The following is a 6,643-nucleotide window of genomic DNA, read 5'->3' as shown; positions in this document are numbered from 1 at the left end:
ATCATTAAACTCAGTATAGCCCTTTTTTTGACTGGGCAATGTTAAGAAACAGAATTGAGGTGGTCTTTCAGTTCTTTTACTCTTTCATGAAGCGACACTAACATATGGTGCAAGACACCTGTGGATCCAAAGTAAGTATAAAGAGCTCGTTCCCGATTTGAACCTGGAATCCGTCGCACCCTAAGCAAGAATCATACGCCTAGACCAACAAGCCCATTGCATTTGTTTACCTTTGGATTTTTGTCTCATGTCCACATTTGGACACCTTCTGCTCATTTGGCATTCTTGACTTATTACAATTTTCATTTTATTAATTTAGAGTTCTTTTGATGACTGATGACTTTGCAACATTGCAAGGTACATACTTGACAGGTATTATTCCTTGTCATTGATCTACCACTAGAAACAATTCAAAACATGTTTGCAAGACAATTAATTTGATTTGTGAGAATGGGTCAGTGTATGAAAATGATGCAACAACATGCCGGCATGTCATTGAAGGCTGAGGGAATGCAAGCCATCTGCTCTTTGTGACCTTCCACATGCTTAGTTACCTTAGGCATTCTTGAGAGACCTTAACATCAAAGGTAAGGTCATTTCAGCCCTTTGCTATGTTTTTGGCTCTACTGTTGTTCCACCACAGCTGACTTTCCTACTTCACACAAATGGTACTAAAAAATGTGTCGGTAAAGGGTACGGAAGCACAACCCAGTTCTGTTCCCGTAGTTCTTCCACCCTACAAAGTCTAGTTGCAAGTCTAATCTAACGTGAATGTTACAGCATAGCCACTGCATTGACAGCATATTTTAAATAGCCTGTAAAAAAAAAAAAACCTAAATCTTGCACACTAATACTTTCAGGTAGCAACAACAAACTTGCTGGCTATAATATTGGCCGTGACCAGATGGAGCATTCGGTGTTTTGTGTTGCCAATGATTCAGCAAAACACACGTTTTAAAAACCACTCAGGAAGCCCGCATGCCAACCCTTTAACATAACTCCACCAAACTCGCTGGCTATAAACTAGACCTTGGTCAGAGAGAGCTCACTGATGTTCTTAGCCTGTGAAAAACACATTGGCAATGACATGGCAAAATTAACTTTTAAGAAAACCAACAATGTATGTGCAGCAATGATTAAAAATCACTGACGGAGCCCTTTAAATAGCTCTTTGAGTTACCACAGTCATTAGATGCTTCCAGTTAGACCACATAAAAAATGATTGAACAAAGAAAATCGCTACTGTAAACATTGACATATATAACAAACAGCAGAAAATCACACATTCTAATAACTTTGATCTGATATCGCATAGGTTTGTAGAGAATAGTCCCACTTGTAATATTATAAACCTTGGGCATTCCAAACAGTAAAAAAATTACAAATCATGCAACCCTGAAAAAATGTTAACCAAATTTAAACTTACAACAATGCAGTAGAAAAAAAAGATTATTTAACAAGGAGATTTTCACCAAAGAAGAAGCCATTCTTACTTCCTAGTGTGCTTCTTTTGAATATGTAGAACACAGATTACCTAAAACAATGTCACAGTGTTAAAAATGATAAAGTTGTGAAATGCCTGCAAAATGGGTTCAGCGCAACCTGCTGGTCAGAAAGTCTCCAGCCCCTTATATAGAGCAGAGCGAGTCATAGCTGCTTTGGGTAGGTTAATATCCAAGTCATATCCCAAGATTTGTCTCATTATTTATTATGTTGAGTCTCACCTTTTGTGGTGGATTTCACCAATTATTTCTAACGTGGATACATTAGTATATCATTATAAGCAATCTGAGATGTGAAGATAAGTGAATCACACATGCAGAATTTCTAACAATAACCTGTTTTGTATAGGCTGGCTAGCTGACCATTCAGTGAAATTAAATGTGGTTGCTGAACTTGTTGCAGGTGGGTCAATTTAATTTGACTTAATTGTGTTTCATTTTTAACTCAGCCACTTGCCATGATGCATAAATTAATCTGAGAATAATTTGTTCTAGCTGCAAGATAGTGCTGACTTATCCTAGCTATACTTTATATTTAGCTTGAAATAATTGAGGTTCATCGCTAGAGGGTGCTGTTATTTATATATTTTTTTGGATTATTGATCAGGTAAAAACTAAAATGGATGAGGTGGACCTTTTCTATGTATCATATGGAATTTGAGTATATGAGTGAATGCTACTATGTAAATGTATAAGAATATGTAGATAAGATTATTATGAGATCATCATTTATAATCAAACACACAACTACCCTATACGATTGTATTAAACAGCTACATGCAAAATCATCCTGGCTGATGAGGTTTTTCCACAATAATGGCTATTAGAATTGTCTCAAAAAATGTTGTTTCTGTAACAGATAGACTGAGTCAAGGATGCACGTGACAAGCCATTTTTCTGTTATCCAAAAACAATCAGAAAACATGGGTTCATGTACATTACCTTAGTGATGTATATTTTAAAAGTATTCCAATGCACAGAATAAAATTTTAGTAAATGATAAATATATTTGACCAATGGATGTGTACTAGAAAATAAGAATCGTGACAAAACAAACCGAAAGGTTATCGGCGCATGTATTTCATTTGAGGTGGTGTTGTATTCAGGACATGGAGTGAGTCTGATTCTGAGGAGGAGTGAAACTCTGTAGCCCAGGTAGTTGTTCCAGCATCATACCAAATACACATATTATCACTAGCCCATGACCATCCCCTGTCTGGACACCTAGGTATCAGAAAAATGACAAAACAACAAATTCTACAACATTTCTTTTGGCCATCGATTAGGAGTGATGTTGGACACTGCCGTTCATGCCTTACATGGCCGGAAAACCAAATCAGGTCATTCTGTCTGTTCCTCTGTGCCCCATTCCAGCAGTTGGTGAGCCCTTTGAAAAGGTGTTGGTTGATTGTGTGGGCCCTTTGCCAAAGACCCGTTCTGGGCATTGCTACCTATTGACTATAATGTGTGCTGCCACCACGTAACCTGAGGCAATTCCCCTTCGATAACTAAAATTGAAGAGCTGTTATTAAATTCTGCACTACCTTTGGATTGCCCAAAGTTATACAATCTGACCAAGGCATGAACTTTATGTCACATCTGTTCTCAAAGGTGACAATTGAACTTGGTATACAGCACCAATTCTCCAGTGGGGAGATCTTGCACTCCCACACCCTTTCCTGAATGATCTACCTGCCACATAGCAGTGTCTTGTTTCATGTAGTGCAGAAAGCACATCCTTCTTACCTCCGTGATATCATGGGCATATAAAAACTCTAATCACATCAGATTTAAAATCTTGATGCTGCCCTACAAAGCCAAAAATGGGCCAGGCCCTTGATACATTGAGTCAGTAGTCAAAGCCCGATTCATACCTCAGGTGCTTCGAGCCTCAAGTATGGCTCGGCTTGAAATTCCATGCTCCAAGTCTCATGGAAGACAAGCATTGAGACTCACAGATGGTGAAATGAGCTTCCACTTGCTCTCCTGACAGCAGAGCTCTTGCAGTCTTCAAACACAGACTAAAGACCCATCTATTCATGGAATCTGACAAATGACCCTGCTCCTATATTGACTAACTAAATTAGCACTTATTGTAGGGTAGTATTTATTACACTGATGTTGTCTAACAAACTTTAGTCCTTATGCATTTTGTACTTCTAGGTAACGGCAGTGATCCTTTTATTTCTACAGTATTCTAGATCAGTGGTATATTGGACTCTAAACTACTGTAATGGCTAGGGTGTATTCTATGAGTAAATGACAAAGCCCTTTTGTAAGTCACACTGGATAAAAGTGTCTGCTAAATGCCTTAAATGTAAATGTAATTGGAACAAATACATCTCAAGAATTGACACTGTAGTCCCGAGACAAGTCAAGAGAGAAAATGTACAATCCAAAGTCAAGATGGACAGTTACCAAGCACTACCCTTCACATAATTGTCAAGTCACAATATTTAATGTCATTACAATATTTGACACCAGCAAAGCATTTGATGTAGTTTATGAAATTGACAAAATTTTTCCATGCTCTTCAGTCTTGGCCTTGATGGTATGCATGTTTTGTCATGTCTGCTTAGAGATAATGTCGCCACTGGGCACCAAATTCTCTCCCAGGTGCTTTATCAAAGTATTGATCCACAATGTGCTAGTGTCTTGATTCATATAAGTAGAAAAGAGCAACTGTGGGTGTAGGATTCGATGTTATCATTCCTAAAAAGGGTGCCAAGTCACCGGTTTGTCTGCAGTGCACTAAGAATAGGAATACTCCCTGCCGGGGAAACAACCCAAGAATTTCTGCCTGAGAGGCAGAGATACTATCTAATATACTAACAAGGACAGATGCATGTGTGTTAAAAGAAACTGACTGAGATGTACACATCCCACAGGTTTTGAAGTATTTTGGATCAGTGCACATACAACAGAAAGTTTTTTAAACACATTCTGGTGATGTTGACCCTGTCTTCATTTTCCTCTTTTAACAATGTTGGTGTGCTGGCTTATGATTTGTATTTCTTTTCGAATTCTTGTAAAAATGCAAAATATTCAAAGCATTTTGACTATACCTGTGTGATAAACACGAGATTGGTCTACACTATGAGTTATGTCATATGCAGCATTTTTATCAAATTTGGCTTTGACTCTGCTTGCAAAATGTCTGATTATTCCATTGCAAATTAATGTACTGAGCTGCACTCTCTTGTCAACATTCAACTTAGGTCAAGCGATATCCTGCACTAATTTATTTCCAATGTGCAAGTTTCATCTTTGTTGACTTACATTTCTGCCCACTTGTACTAACAGCATGCCAGTGAAAACTTTACATGACACCTACATCAGCTAGGTGTGATTTTTTAAAAACAAAAGCAGTGTTCAGGCAAAATTGGTGAGCCACCTTGAGCTGTCCCACGTTTTCACGTGACGTGGAAGACCTTGGAGGCCACATTAGTGTAGTAGGTAGTGCATCAGTCTAATACTCTGACAAGCTTCTGAGCACCTGTTTATCTGGAATTGACATTAGCTTGCTAAAATAGTGAGCAGACCATGCGGGAGAGTCCTGTCTTTGAATTTGCATATCAGGCCATTTGCAACCCTGAATCAATGACACATGGGGACTCATAATTGAGCTTGAAGAAGTCCAAGGACATAACCCACAAGTGCCCAAAGTATGCAACAGCTGCAATGGCCGAGAGATTAAAGCCTTGGTCATAGGGCGACCCTGTCCACTTCTCTGTATAGATAGACCTCATGTTAAGGTAAACATTACCATAGTAAATTCCTTAAAACGTAACATGCCAATTCTGGACCTGGAGAGTTTAGTTCCAAACGGAATGTAAAGCAAGTGCTAAATGAAATGCAATTTTTCAAGAATCTTAGAGCCAGCTGTATACTCTGTGGAAGACTGGATCACCAGGACAGGAAGTGGGCACTCTAGCTCTTTCTTAATTTGGACATCCCTTAGCAAAAACTTTTAAATAGAGAAGGCATGATCTCACCTCCAGCAACTGGTTGAAGTCAAAGTGGGCTTGTCTGGGAATTGAACCCAGGACCTCTCACACCCAAAGCGAGAATCATACCCCTAGACCAACAAGCCATCATTAAACTCAGTATAGCCCTTTTTTTGACTGGGCAATGTTAAGAAACAGAATTGAGGTGGTCTTTCAGTTCTTTTACTCTTTCATGAAGCGACACTAACATATGGTGCAAGACACCTGTGGATCCAAAGTAAGTATAAAGAGCTCGTTCCCGATTTGAACCTGGAATCCGTCGCACCCTAAGCAAGAATCATACGCCTAGACCAACAAGCCCATTGCATTTGTTTACCTTTGGATTTTTGTCTCATGTCCACATTTGGACACCTTCTGCTCATTTGGCATTCTTGACTTATTACAATTTTCATTTTATTAATTTAGAGTTCTTTTGATGACTGATGACTTTGCAACATTGCAAGGTACATACTTGACAGGTATTATTCCTTGTCATTGATCTACCACTAGAAACAATTCAAAACATGTTTGCAAGACAATTAATTTGATTTGTGAGAATGGGTCAGTGTATGAAAATGATGCAACAACATGCCGGCATGTCATTGAAGGCTGAGGGAATGCAAGCCATCTGCTCTTTGTGACCTTCCACATGCTTAGTTACCTTAGGCATTCTTGAGAGACCTTAACATCAAAGGTAAGGTCATTTCAGCCCTTTGCTATGTTTTTGGCTCTACTGTTGTTCCACCACAGCTGACTTTCCTACTTCACACAAATGGTACTAAAAAATGTGTCGGTAAAGGGTACGGAAGCACAACCCAGTTCTGTTCCCGTAGTTCTTCCACCCTACAAAGTCTAGTTGCAAGTCTAATCTAACGTGAATGTTACAGCATAGCCACTGCATTGACAGCATATTTTAAATAGCCTGTAAAAAAAAAAAAACCTAAATCTTGCACACTAATACTTTCAGGTAGCAACAACAAACTTGCTGGCTATAATATTGGCCGTGACCAGATGGAGCATTCGGTGTTTTGTGTTGCCAATGATTCAGCAAAACACACGTTTTAAAAACCACTCAGGAAGCCCGCATGCCAACCCTTTAACATAACTCCACCAAACTCGCTGGCTATAAACTAGACCTTGGTCAGAGAGAGCTCA

At 39.0% G+C, this 6,643-nt stretch overlaps 1 non-coding gene across 1 annotated transcript; it reads right to left on the bottom strand.

The window, feature by feature from the left end:
- Positions 1–5,523: 5,523 nt before the first annotated feature.
- Positions 5,524–5,595, bottom strand: trnap-ugg (transfer RNA proline (anticodon UGG)). Its single transcript has one exon. It is a non-coding gene; the product is annotated as a tRNA-Pro (tRNA).
- Between the last annotated feature and the right edge of the window lie 1,048 nt (positions 5,596–6,643).

The sequence above is a fragment of the Electrophorus electricus genome, chromosome 15, assembly GCF_041902795.1.
Source record: "Electrophorus electricus isolate QZ-2024a chromosome 15, ASM4190279v1, whole genome shotgun sequence".
Lineage (NCBI taxonomy): Eukaryota > Metazoa > Chordata > Actinopteri > Gymnotiformes > Gymnotidae > Electrophorus > Electrophorus electricus.
The sequence above is the reverse complement of the archived record's forward strand: the minus strand, read 5'-3'. Positions and strand labels throughout refer to the sequence as shown.